Consider the following 14,325-nt stretch of genomic DNA (forward strand, 5'->3'; position numbering starts at 1 on the left):
TGTTGTATTCCTCTGAGTCAGTCCGCTGCTATATAAATGGACTGTGTCCTGAATAAAGTAGCAGAACAAGAGCATCTCGTTTTCTTTCTCTGAAGGAACGCAACTTCTACCATACAATATTTCCGTGTGTTTCTCCCTAATCATTTTTGCCTTGATTTATGTACAATCACCACTACTTGCATTGCCATGCAAACATTCTAATCATGTACTTATAATGTTCCACTGAATCTGTATCAAACTGTATGTATGTTTCTGTTTGTGAAGACGCCAAACGTCTCGCCATTTCACATATATTATGCTACTGCATTGTATTCATTAATCTGTCTCGAATCTCATGTAATTGGCCACATGTAGAATTTCCTAGCCTTTCCATTGATATATGTTTTATCACTGTACGTTTATTCTCTCTCTCACAATCGCCATCTGTTTGTCTGCCGACAAACACAGATGCCCAAATCATTACCTCTGTTTTCCCCTGTCTGTGTGTAGATGCTACTTTACCGCTCTCGCACACCAATAAAATCTTCAAAGGTTCTGTACATTCATTCAGTAAGGAACCACTAATAAACCAGTCAACACCCAGCCAGTATGTCACTCAATCCCGTCCTTACACTGGTGACCCTGGAGTGACACGAAGGACCCAGCCAACCTAAGAAAACGGGTCGTTCACCATAGAAGACTCACTCAGCGGGGACTTTACAACATCTGTGAACAACCATGGTCATTCTCTAAGACAATATGGCCATCAATGCACATTCAATATTGTGCAGCGATAGATTGTCAGAATTCCCGACACAAAAACCCAGCGCTAGCATTTTTCTGTTTCCCAAACCTAGGAAAAAAGGTTGGAGAAGAGGCAAAGAAAGTAGTAGACAGGTAAATTCACCTTACACACACTGAAAATACCATGTAATGTATTACCGATCAAACTACAGTCATTGAAACGACTTTACCTTGGCTTTCATATGGTGAGCAAATTAGTCATTTTTACTGATTACGTTACTATAATGGTTTTTAGTGTATATTTTATTATAATGATGTCTCAGTGAAATCTACAGTAGTTAATCTTGGCCAAGTTAAAGCCTGAAGTAGTCTAGTGGTCTAGAGATCTCTAGTCTAGACGTGTAAATGTTTACTGTGAAAATAAACAAATTTCCTATATGTTATAACAAATCACAACCCCCAACCTTGTTGGCATGATAGTAATATCTGTTTCACTATTTTAGATGTCAGAAGTGGTGGATTAATACACATCGATGTGACCTGAACTTCAAAAGGGATTACAAAAGTATCCTTCAGTTGTGTACGTGCGAAGATCATTCTGACAAGGATCAATTCATGTGCCCTGCTGAAAAAGGTAAATCATCTGTACACCTAAATATCATGTAACATAAAAGCTTCAAGAAGGCCTGATAATTATAATCTTTGGTTAGTATTTTACTGGTGTTAGTAGAATTACAGTACTGTTATTGTCACAAGAATGTTACATCTGTTTACAGCTTTATTACTCAAGGATATTAGTATTTTATTTAATTGAGCATATATTTTTTTTACAATATTTTTCACCCACCAGGAGTTCAAAAAAAAAAAAAAAAAAAAAAAAAAAACTTAAGGAAGGATGCCATTCCTATTCTATTAAAAAATCAGAATGCTCCAAAGAAGTTGTATTCTAGACGTGTAATAAAAAAGAACAATTCAGTCTGAAGATGACACGCTTCCAACAAAAAGAAGAAGAGGTAGACAGCTTTTGTTTCCTACTTGCACATACATAATGCAATTAATTTTTTAATCTTCTTTCAAGTTCTTGAAACTGCTTTTTGTTAATATTTACTGTTTCTTGTAGTGTTTACAGTTGTTGAGTTTTACAATTAAGTTGTTCGACTAACTTTGTGTCAGGATGAAATTCATGAAATTTCAAGAAGGTATGTTTAATATCTAGTATGGGTATGCAAGGCTATACCTGGATAGGTCATATAAATAAGGGTGCACACTCGTTTTACTGCCAGTAAGTTTAAAAAGCTTAATATATATGTGAAATATCAGTTATCATAACTTATCAAATATAATTTTATATATATATTTGAATTCATATATATAGTTTTAAAAAATATGAGATATTTTCAAAGATTTTTAAAATTTATTGATATACTTTTCTTACAGAAGAGGAACCTGTGATAATTACCCCAACAAAGAAAAACTTGAAAAGGAAGAATGAAACACAGAAAAAGAAGTTTGCATCTCAAGGAGGAACTTATGAAAACTAGACGTGAATTGTACCCTCAGAAAAAAGAGAAGTCTCATCTGAAAATTGCAGGAAAGGTGATAAAAAAGTACATTGAAGGCCCAGCCTGTTATCTGGTTCTTGCACAACTGACCCAGAGGAAGCAGAAACGCTGGAGTGACAATATTAAATTGAGCTATTGCAATACACTCCCTGAACACCTGAATTAGCCCTGGTTATCACCAGCTCGAACTATATCCCTGTAACTTTTACCCACTAACTGGGTAATTAACTGTCAGCATTACCAACGCTTCCAGGAAATCTTGTCAAGATGAGTTACCTGAAGTACCGTCGGCAACACTGCTGCAAGTCCCAGCTGCCCGAGGCCGGGTTCTCCAATTGCTTTCTGTTCACCTTCCTGCATGGATGTTTGCTGCTTCAGGCGAACTTTTGGTTATTAGCCCGACCCCAATATACTGACTTTATTGATATTGGATAACAGGTGCCGGGGGTCATGGAGAACCGCAAACCTCGAAGGTAGGATCTGCCGGCCCCCCCGCCGCGGAGCAGGCAGTGTTAGCAGCAGATTTCCCCCCTTCTTCGGATAATGTAAGTCCAGAGGTGAATCTAGAAATAGGACTGACACAGACGAGTAGGGATAGTGAGATAGCAAAGAGTGTAGGAGAGAAGTTGAAGGTGCAACCTTTTTTGGGGACAGGTGTAATTAAGGCTCCGGGATCTCTGTTAGATCCAGTAGTGGTTCTTTTTCCAGCTGCAGTCTCCTAGCAACAAAATGTTGCTAAATTGGTTCAGGAGGATGTAGACAGAGTAGTAAGTTTGCCAGGTTCGGGAAGGTCGGAGGATTTCCCTTCCTTTTCTAGAGTTCCTTTTCTGTCTGGGGATAAATTCTCATTGGTTGGTGAGGATTCTTTTGATAGGACTTTAAATTTAGAAGAATATAATGCTAATTTACTTGGTCTTTCTAAAGGGTATAGGTCATTGGTCAGACAGTGTTTAAATATAGGATTTTCGAATATTCACGATCATGTAATGAAGAATTTCCCTGATTCACAAATGATGTATTGCAGGATTATCAGGGAGGACCGGAATCTGTTTATTTTCTTTCTCAAATCTATGGCATCTTCTGTAACAGATTTCCCCCTATCCTCTACGACTCCCAAGCCTTCTTCTGCTATTCTTTCTCAACCTTCCCTCTCTAGCCACCTTTCGGGGAACATTCCGTGTGCTTTGGTAGCTCATCCAGCATCTATGCCAATAGGGGTTTGTCTTTGGTGCCATCCATGGCGAATCCCGTACCATCGCAGGCTTCTGATATAGTTACTGCGGCAGTTGGTGGTGCGCCTGCTGTAGTGTTTAATCCTGCGGTTCAGATAGTTTCCGCAATTCCCCCGGTACCTAACATGTCTGGTGTCTCGTCTTCTCCTATTTCTTTGGGTTTGATACCTCGTAATCTTCCCTTCGAAACCCTTTCAAGTTCGGGGCCAATTGGAACGTTCTCTACCTGCCCAACATCGTCGACAGGGGCTCCGGTAGTAACTCTGAGTGTGGCTTCGTCTTTTGTTCTTCCTTCGGTTCCTCCTTTTTCAAATTTTTCGACAGGTTCCTCTGTCCTTCTGGCTAAGGAGGTTTATGTAGGTTCGGGTTTAATTTCGGGTAATCAGGGACCCTTTCCCTCGTCTTCTTTAAGCAGGGGGCCTTCTGTTCCAGATCCCCAGTCTCATGCGACCCTGCTACATCCGGGTTTGCGTGGTGCAGATATTGCGGTCTCTCCGCTCTCAGGAGTGGGCGTTGTCCGCCCAGGTGCGACCGACCCAGGTGTTCTGTCATCGTCTTTAGTGGTGCAGGTTTTGCACAACCTATTTCGGCGACTCCCAAGATGTTTGGAAATGATTCGTCGGGTGTCCATATTGCTCACCCAGGGGTGTCAGGTTCTGGATCATCAGGTTCAGTGTTTGTTAGAGGCCAGTCTGTCTCATTTCCGGTTTTGGCTCAGTCGGACCAATTCGACAAAGACTGTTCCTGCAAAGAAGAGGATCAGATACCGGAGGCTAGTCTTCTTTCGGCCAGTGAGTCTGAATATAGACGGATGTTGGACATTATCCACTCACTGTATCCACAGTCCAAGGCTCAGGAGGAGCCAATACAGCAGAACCAAGTAATGTTCGAGTCGCTATATGCAACTAAGCCGGTGGTAACACAGTCACCAAAGAATCTGGTCTGGTTTGGCAGGGTCGAGCAGGCTTTGAGAGAGGCTGACAATAGTTTGGCAGTAGTGATAGGATCGGGTAAACAGGATTTAGCCGTGCTTCCTATTCGGAAGGGCTTTTATAAGGTCGCAGGTAACCCTTCTGCGGGTGTTAGGCTGCCGCTGAACGAATCAGTAGAGGCTCTCCTATCTCACCTTCCATCATCGAACCGTCTGGTATCTATCTCAGCCAGGGAAGCCAGTATCTTAGAAGACACATTCCGCAATCAGTCGGAGGCACTATCGCACACTATGTGGATGCTATCCAGTCTGATGGGGTTCCTCAAACAGGACGGTTATTCTCCGTCAGATCCGACACTTTTCGACAACCTCATCACGCCAGTTTCCATGGGGCTCGCACATCAGGCAAACGTCTCCGCAGGATGTACCACTTTCTTAGGGAAGAAGAGGAGGGACCTCTCCCTCAGTCACCTGCCGCCTCATTTTCCGGACATCTGTAAGAGGGCACTGCTGAGGGCTCCGTTGGCGCTCAGTAGCAGTTTGTTCAGAGAGGAAGACGTGTCGACTATGGTCAACTTTGTGTTGTCTACATTGGCAATGGAGTCGCAACAGGCAGTGATCAGAGTCGCAGCGCAGAGTGCCAGATCCCCCAAAGGGCGCTAGAATGTCTTCTCCTTCGAAGCGCTCTCGCTCTAAGTTGCTGGGAAGTTCTCCTAAAAGAGTACGGTTTGCTTCTAAGCCTTCTAGTTCTGCCCCGGATCTGAAACCTTCCAATCATAAGAAGGATTTTCGGAGATAGGAGACATTCCCTTCACTTGCACCAGTAGGAGTTTGCCTTGTCCTGTTCTGGGACATCTGGAAGGATTGGGGCGTGGAGAGTTGGGTAGTGGAGGTCTTAAGGAGGGGGTTACAGAGCCCCTTTTCACTCTTGCCTTCGCTATCCAACTCACCAGTGCATCTTCCCAGCTACTCCCCTTCTTCCATGAGGGGATTAGCTTTGGCAGCAGAGATCTGAGCCCTTTTAGAGAATGGAGCCTAAGAGCCCGCTCCTCCTTCTCCAGGGTTCTACAGCCGGATCTTCGTGGCCCCCCAAGCAGGAGGATCTTGGAGACCTATCATAGACCTTTCAGGTCTCAACAAGTTAGTAACCTCGATGAAGTTTCATATGGAAACTTCCCAGTCGGTGCTGCAGTCGGTCTGGAGGGAAGATTGGATGATTTCAGTGGATCTCAAGGACGCTTATCTCCAGATTCCGATTCATCAGGAATCTTGGAAGTTCCTTTGTTTCTCGGGTCCAGCTGGAACATTCTGGTTCAAAGTCCTCTGCTTCGGTCTGACCATAGCACCTCAGGTATTCATGAGGGTGATGTCTCCTGTCTCAGACACCATGCATCATCGGGGCTTCCGGATTAGAAGATACCTCGACGACTGGCTGGTTCAAGCTTCGTCGGAAGGCAAGGCTCTGCAGGTGAGGGACTTTTTGAACCTATGCCAGGAGTTAGGAATAAGAATCAACTTTGAAAAGAGTTCTCTGTTTCCAACACAAGTAAAGATGTACCTGGGAATGACGATTCAGACGCGTCTTTTGAGGGCTTTCCCGACAGAGAAGCAGGTTCTAGCGACTTTAAGCCAGCTGGAAACTTTCATGTCAAGCAAAGTGCAACCTGTGAGTTTATGGAAAAGCCTGCTGGGCTGGATGGCCTCCCTATCCCTTCTTGTTCCAGGGTCTCATCTCCGGATGTGTTCTCTACAGGTGTTTTCTCAGGAATCGCTGGGACTTTCGGGAAGAAAATGTGTCAATAATCTGGGACGATTCGTGCCTGAAGGATCTTCGGTGGTGGTCAGAAGAACATCATCTGACCACTGGCAGAAGGTTGGACTCCCCACTTCCAGACATACATCTGTACACAGATGCCTCAGATCAGGTTTGGGGTACAACCCTGGAGGAATCCCAGGCTCAGGGCCTTTGGAGGGATGCCGATCGGGAGGAGTCCATAAATTACAAAGAATTAAGAGCAGTCGAAGAGGCTCTGAATTACTTTGCAGAACAAGTAAGTAACAAGACCATAGCGTTGTTCTGCGACAACGTTACAGAAGCAACATATCTCAAAACGGAGGGGGGAACAAGATCACAGGTGTTGAACAAGGTAGCACAGAGAGTTCTCCGTTGGTGTGAAGCTTCACCACACAGTTTCGCTCATTCCCCAATTCATGTCAGGAAAGCTCAATGTCTTGGCGGACACTCAGAGTCGATCTCAGTAAGTTCTCGGAGGGGAATGGACATTAGTGCAAGACGAGATGCAACTGCTGCTCAAGAGATGGCCAGCGATGGTAGATCTTTTCGCCACCAGGATGAACCATCGTTTTCCAGTTTACTTCTCCCCTGGAGCAGACCCCATGTCCTGCGGGACAGACGCAATGTTGCACTCATGGGACAATTTACAGGTCTATGCATTTCCTCCCGTTCGGGATGATACAGGAAGTGTTAGCAAAACTCAGGATCTGCAAAAACACTCAGATGACCCTGATCTGCCCGTTTTGACCCCAGAGACCTTGGTTTCTGGACCTCCTGGACCTGTTTACAGAAGTTCTGATATTCCTCCCAGACAGGAGAGATTTACTCAAACAGCCTCACTTCCACTATTTCCACCGGAACCTCTGCTTGCTGAAGCTAGCTGTGTGGAGACTGTCCAGCGAGCGTCCTGTCATGAGGGACTGTCTAAAGCAGTGGCTAGACAACTGTCTTTCTGCCTAAGGAATTAAACCAGGAAGTTATACCAGGCCAGTTGGGCAACATATCGTGGTTGGTGCCAGAAACAAGGGCATTGTATTTCGCGCCCGATGGTTGCGAAAGTAGCAGACTTCTTGCTATTTTTAAGGAGAGACAAGAGACTTTCTTTCTCAACAATTGCTGGGTACAGGTCAATGCTAAGCAGTACATTCCGATTTCATCTTCCGGAACTTTCATCCAGCAAGATTCTCCATGACCTGTTAAGATCTTTTAAAATAGAGCGCCCAATTATTCCGTTTCGGGCCCCCTCGTGGGATTTAGCGGTTGTACTGGACTTCCTAAGATCGGCAGCCTTCGAACCTTTATAGTCTCTGCCCCTAAGGCAATTAACTAAGAAAGTCCTTTTTCTAATTGCACTGGCTACGGCCAAGAGGGTCAGAGAAATTCGGGCGATATCCAGGATAGTCTCCTTTTCGGGAAACGATATTTTTCTTTCTTACTTACCAGAATTCATGGCAAAGTCAGAATCGGAAATGAATCCTTTACCAAGAGCATCCAAAGTCACATCCTAAGAAGACTTTGTAGGTGGCGACGCTGCCGAAATGCTATTATGCCCAGTTAGGGCTTTAAAAGTCTATCTGTCTCGGACTGAGAAACTTTTGCCTTGCCTGAGAACGTTATTCATCTCTCCTAAATACCCTTCGCGATCGATCTCTAAGAATGCAGTCAGCTTCTTTCTTCAGGAAGTTATTCAACAAGCGTCAGAAGGCTCTTCTTCTTCAACCTCAGAACCTTCAACTTCGTCTGCGTGTTCAAGGGCACATAGCATCAAAGGAATGGCGACATCGTCGGCCTTCCTTAGGAATTATTCGGTATCAGTGATCTTAGAAGCGGCCACTTGGGAGTTGGTGTCGGTCTTTACAATCTTTTACCTCAAGAGACGTCCAATTTTCGTTGGAGAAGGGTTACTCGCTGGGTCCTTTTGTGGCGGCCAACACGATCTTGTAATGGCAGGACAAGGTCGGGGTGGGGTAAGTTAGGCATTCAAGATAGGCTAGGAGTCGGGAATTCTTAATTGATCAGGATCCATAAGGGGAGCATTAAGTAGGACATCAGCACGTTATAACTAGGCTGAGCCAGATTGATAGGATCTTCTCCAAACCCCGCCCTCTTCTGTACAGGTGTCAGCTGCATCATAATGTGAAGAACTGAAAAGACTGCGCAGTCAACTTCTACTCCATACATGCGAGGCTACAATAGCCACATGGGAGGTTTGTCGTACCCCTCCATACATGAGAGTGCTTCGATTAGCTACATGGGAGGTTCATCGTCAACTCCATACATGAGATTGCTTTGATTAGCCACATGGGAGGTCGTCGTTCTCCGCTACGCATGGGAGGCTTTGATTAGCCACATGGTAGCTTAGTTTTTACTACCCTCTATCCATGAGGAGGTTTGGATACCACATCAAAGGTAGTTTGACTTAGACGGTACCGAGACTCGAGACTGACATCAAGGGTATTCTCTCTCTCTTCAGGCATCCTTTCCTGCCAAGTAGATAACTGGTGAGGATACATGCATATAGGCAGAGTAGGTGAATAATGAGTTACCTGCCTTCCTGTTTGGTAGGTCGGGCTGAAATTAAATTGATCCCACGTCCATAGAATTTTGTTAATTGGGCTAATTCAGGTGTTCAAGGAGTGAATTGTAATATGAAGTTTTCATGATAAAACTAATATTGTAATACTTACCTGAACACCTGAATGATTCCCATCCTCCTCCCCACTTCAATTTGATTAGTGAATTAAGCAACTGGGGAATCCGGCCTCGGGGGCTGGGACTTGCAGCAGTGTTGCCAACGGTACTTCAGGTAACTCATCCTGACAAGATTTCCTGTAAGCATTGGTAATGCTGACAGTTAATTACCCAACTAGTGAGTAAAAGTCACGGGGATATAATTCGGGCTGGCGGTAACCAGGACTACTTCAGGTGTTCAGGCAAGTATTATAATATTAGTTTTATCATGAGAACTTCATGTCTGTCATTGTATTACAAAAGTCCTGCTGCATACAGATATCTGAGAAAAACTTTTAAAATACCACGTGTAAGAACATTTCAGAGAATATTCAGCGAGTGTCAAATTAATACAGGATTCTCATCATCACTGGCAACTCTCCTGAAAAATCGTACAGCAACAATGAAGGAGCTTGACAGACTCTGTAATATTTGCCTTGATGAAGTCTCTGTCAAGGAGGGCCTGAGCTTTGTAGGTTGTGAAGATAGAGTGCTTGGTTTTGAAGAGTATGGAACATTTACAGGGAAGAAACTTGGAAAGCATGGTATTCATGGCCAATGGTTTATTTTCACATTGGAAGCAGCCCCTGGGATATTTTGTATCAAGCTCTTCAACTTCAGCACATATGATGAGAACTCTTATCATGGAATGTCTTGACATGTTAAGTCAGACTGTCTTGATTGTAAAGACAATTGTTTTTGATCAAGGTACTAACAAACAAAAACTTGTCAGAGACCTAGGAATCACAGCAGAGAAGCCCTATCCACCCCATTTACTCAAGTCCATTCGTAACAATCTTCACAAACATGATTTTCATGTTGAAGGACATATATTGAGCTGGAAATACATTGAACAGTTGCATCAATAGTTCAACTACTGGATTGAGCTGTGAAATACATTGAACAGTTGCATCAACTGGAAAGTTCAACAGTTACTGGATTGAGGCTTGCACCTAAGTTGTGATACAAGCATATTAAGTTACCACCATTCAGTAAAATGAAGGTGAAAACAGCAGCACAGGTCTTCAGTCACTCTGTCCATGCTGCTCTCATGACTTACATCTGCACTGGATTGAGGCTTGCACCTAAGTTGTGATACAAGCATATTAAGTTACCACCATTCAGTAAAAAATGACAGGTCTTCAGTCACTCTGTCCAATGCTTACATCTGCACTGGCAGCTTGTATTCATTAAGTTACCACCATTCAGTAAAATGAAGGTGAAAACTCTGTCCATGCTGCTCTCATGACTTACATCTGCACTGGTAAACTCCCCAGAAAGCCTATCTCAACAGCTACTTTCATCAAGAATATACTCTCTATTTGATGTGTTTAACAGCAATAATGTTAAAGACGTAAAACTATTCAGATGTACGTTAAAGGTCGATGGTAAATCACCAACCTTACAATTTTTAGAGTATATGAAACAGTTACCGAGTCATGTCAAAGTTCTCGACCTCAAGATCCAACCTCCATGTATAAAGGGATGGATTTTATCCATAAATGCTTTGCAACAATTGCTTGATAACATTAGTGAAATACCAGGCACTTCCTATCTTCTAACTAGAAAACTAAATCAGGATCCTTTGGAAAATTTCTTTAGTTCCAACAGAGCAAAAGGTGGTTTTGCTGATAATTGTGATGTCAAATCATTTAGGTCTGCATATACACAATCCATGATAAAGTATTGTATGACAAAGACAGAATTTTCAGATTGTGAAAGTGATTTGAATACTCTCTTGATCGAAATTTTTAATAAAAGCACACTAGGTGATCATTCAGAACAGACTTGTACAATTATTGAGGAGGATTTTGAAAGAGATCTTGAAAACACTTTGGAAACTTTTCTCTGATTCTCAGTCACAGTTTAGAGAAATCTTTCACAAAATGTTGAAAATTTTAATGGCAATGGTTTGTATTGGGTCAGGATATGTTGCAAATAAGTATTTGGATTCTCATAAGTTTCAGTCATGTGTTGAACTTATATCAAAGACACTACAGCTGTTAACAAACCTTGTGCAACATTTATATAACTCAAGTCTTTTTGTGAGTCATTAGGTACAAGTGGTCATGGTCTTGCCTTCCCTCTCCTAAACTTTACAATTACTTCAGCTTTGTGAAGATGTTTTTATGATGTTATTTTTTTATATGATGCATGTTAAATTATGTCAAAAGTTAATGTATAAAATTGTCTAACGCAGATACTTCCTGGATTCCATCTGCTAACAGCTGCTTTGACTTAGAAAAATTACTAAACTTTACATAACCCTGCATATTCATTATTCTCCAAAGTTTACCCTTTACTGTCCAAGTGGCCCATATGAGCCACTTAAAACAGCTACTTTTGGTGCATTCGTCACCAACAAGCTAGAGCGTGTATGAAATTGACTCTGTGGCAACTCATAGCAGCACTCCTTGGCTCTTGAAATCAACCAGTCAGAAGCGAATACAGCCCTCCAGTGAAAAACAGCAGAGCACCAAACGAAACTCAGTCGCACTCAAGATGTGAAACTGTGAAGTTGCCACACAATTCTTCCGACGGAACCCCCCGCCTATAATCATGGTGAGTACATAGTGATTTGATATGTTGTAGTTGAATGTTTTGCCTTCATTCTGAAGTAAGTGTGATGGTGCTGTGATTTTACTGAAGTGGTGAAATAGTGACAGAAAAAGTAAATATCCAATATGGGCCGCTTTGGGCGAGTTTAGGCGGAGTATGCTAATCCATTCTGGGACACTTTGGTCCGTAACGGTAAAAAATCTGTTAAGATACGGCGTCACCAACAAGTTGTTACTGTGTGTTATTGTTTGTTTACATAAGTGAGTGCTGTTAGTGTCATTTCTAGTAATTATAGTTATGTTAGGCTCATTTGCATGCATTTTGATTTAGTTTGCAGTTGTTGGGCTTATGTGCAGAGAGAGAGAGAGAATAATTACATTATTTTTTTTATTTCTTTGCAGATTGAAAGTTCGATGTTTTATGGGTGCAGGAATGCTGCATTGGAGCATGAGGATGATAGTCAACGTTCTTGGATAGCCCCTGATGATGCTGCAGGCAGTGACATTGATGTGGCATCACTCGAGGACGACAGTGACTTTGACGAACTCAGCCTCAATGAGGATGTGCCTTCCACCTCGAGATCTAGGCCAGGAGAGTATGACACATATTATATAACCAATTATTGCCATGAGTTTTTTAAGCCATACCATTTTTAGTATTGTGTATGAAAATGTGTACATTTGCTACACTCACTAGTGCACACATACACACATGTACACTCACTGCTCACACATACACACACACATACATCACACACACACACACACACACACACACACACACACACACACACACACACACTCATGATTCATTTACTGCTTTACTAATAATAATACTTTCTTTTTATTTCAGGTCGCAAGGTCTGTTGTTGTTCCTCAGCAGATGCCAGAGGATGGTGATGCGGTCCAGCCTTCCACTAAGAGACCTCGGATTCGACAGTGGAAGAAGGAAGACATTACTAACCAGCCCCGGCAGGAGTATGTTCACCCCCATCCTGACTTTCTGAGGCCGGCCTCTGAATACATAGTTTTTTATTCCTGACTTGATAGTTTTTTATTCCTGACTTGAGGTCCCACATCGTCTTTCAGAGTAACCTGTACTCGAAGCAGAGGGATGTGGTCAGTAACTTCAACCTCTCCGAATCCGAGATCATGGTTTTCCTGGGTCTCATCATGTACATGGGACTTATGCCTTTGCCCAGCATAGTGGACTACTGGGCTGTCTAGACGAGGGTGCCTCAAGTTGCTGAGTAATATGTCCAGGAACCGCTTCAAGGCAATCTGGTCAAACCTCCACTTCAGTGACAATGACCAGGCAGCAGGATCACAGGACCGGTTCTTGAGGGTGTGTTCCCTCTTCACTAAGGTTACCAGGGAGTTCTTGAATGTTGCAGAGACTCCTATGCAATCCATAGATGAGGTTATGGTTGCATACAAGGGCACCACGGTGTGTAACCTTTGTCAATAAAGAGCCAAGAAACTGGACAAGTGGGGCTTCAAACTCTTCTGCCGTTCCAGTGTGGATGGATTTATCCATGACATTCCCTGCCGTTCCAGTGTGGATGGATTTATCCATGACATTCCCATGTACCAGGGGGCCACTACGTTTCAGAGCCACCACACATCACTGTCTGAAGAGGAGGAGAAGTTGCCAGTCACTAACAAGTTTGTTATTACCTTGGTCAAGACCCTCAAGGACCCAGAGAACTCCACTGTGTATGCCGACAACTACTTCATAAGTATAGCGTTGGTTGAGTACTTGAGGTCACAGTATAGTTGCTGGTATGTGGGCACTGCCAGGGACAACAGAGTTGGCTATCCACCCCTGCAGTCTGTCAAGACATGACCCAGAACTCAGTACCCAGGGGCACACTTGACTATGTCTCTTCTGATGGCATCCTTGTCGCCAGGTGGAAGGACAACAGCATTGTCACAATCTTATCCACTGATGTTGGTGTGGAGCCTGTTTGTGAAGTGGAGAGGTATGACAAGGAAGCAAATGTGCAATGTCCAAATGTTATCAACAAGTACAACAGTCGCATGGGTGGCATTGACAAGAGCGACATGTTGGTCCACCTCTACAAGACCCCGTTCAAAGCAAAGCGGTACTACATGAGGCTGTTTGCTTACATACTGGACTTGATTATCTGCAATGCCTGGATCCTTTACAAGAGAGACTGTTTGGCATCGCAGTGTAAGCCTATGCCCCTCAAGGAGTTCCGCCTTGAAATCTGTTTTTGGCTGGTCAGCTTCTAGACGCCCATCAGCAAGGTAACCAGGGCTTCCCTTGGAACAAGAGATGTGCCTAAACCTAAGCGGGGCCAACGTGCAATCATGCCTTCCATAGAGTCCCGCCAGGATGCCAGCTCTCTGCATATGCCAAAGCATGTGGACGAAAGGCAAACATGGAAGTTTTGTTCAGGGAAGGGCCACATTCGCAGATCCCATTGGGTGTGCGAAGACACTAAGGTTGCATTGTGCCTCAATGATGTGAGAAATTGTTTTTCATTATTCCACAAGGTAGGCCAGTAATTGTAAATACATTGTAAATATCAGTGTTTTTTAAAATTCATTGTAAAATAAATAACTAAACCATCTCAGTGTTTCTTATATAATTACCTGAAGTAAAAAAAAAAAAGTCTGAAAACATCAAAAGAAATAAGTTGGTAAATTACTAGAAAATAATACAGTGAAAAGATATAAAAAGTAATAAAAAATACAAACAGTAAGAAAAAAATTTTAAAAATTTAAAGTTTGATAAAAAACTAAAATAATAAATTCAAGTTTCTGATAA

At 43.0% G+C, this 14,325-nt stretch overlaps 1 long non-coding RNA gene and 1 pseudogene across 1 annotated transcript in view; one reads left to right on the top strand and one right to left on the bottom strand.

Moving 5' to 3' along the window:
* The window catches only part of LOC136840542 (uncharacterized), a 467,347-nt gene that overhangs the window by 347,986 nt on the left and 105,036 nt on the right, over positions 1-14,325 (bottom strand). The window lies entirely within an intron of this gene.
* LOC136839919 (piggyBac transposable element-derived protein 3-like) lies at positions 1,580-14,082 on the top strand (annotated as a pseudogene).

The sequence above is a fragment of the Macrobrachium rosenbergii genome, chromosome 7 (genome assembly GCF_040412425.1).
Source record: "Macrobrachium rosenbergii isolate ZJJX-2024 chromosome 7, ASM4041242v1, whole genome shotgun sequence".
Taxonomy (NCBI): domain Eukaryota; kingdom Metazoa; phylum Arthropoda; class Malacostraca; order Decapoda; family Palaemonidae; genus Macrobrachium; species Macrobrachium rosenbergii.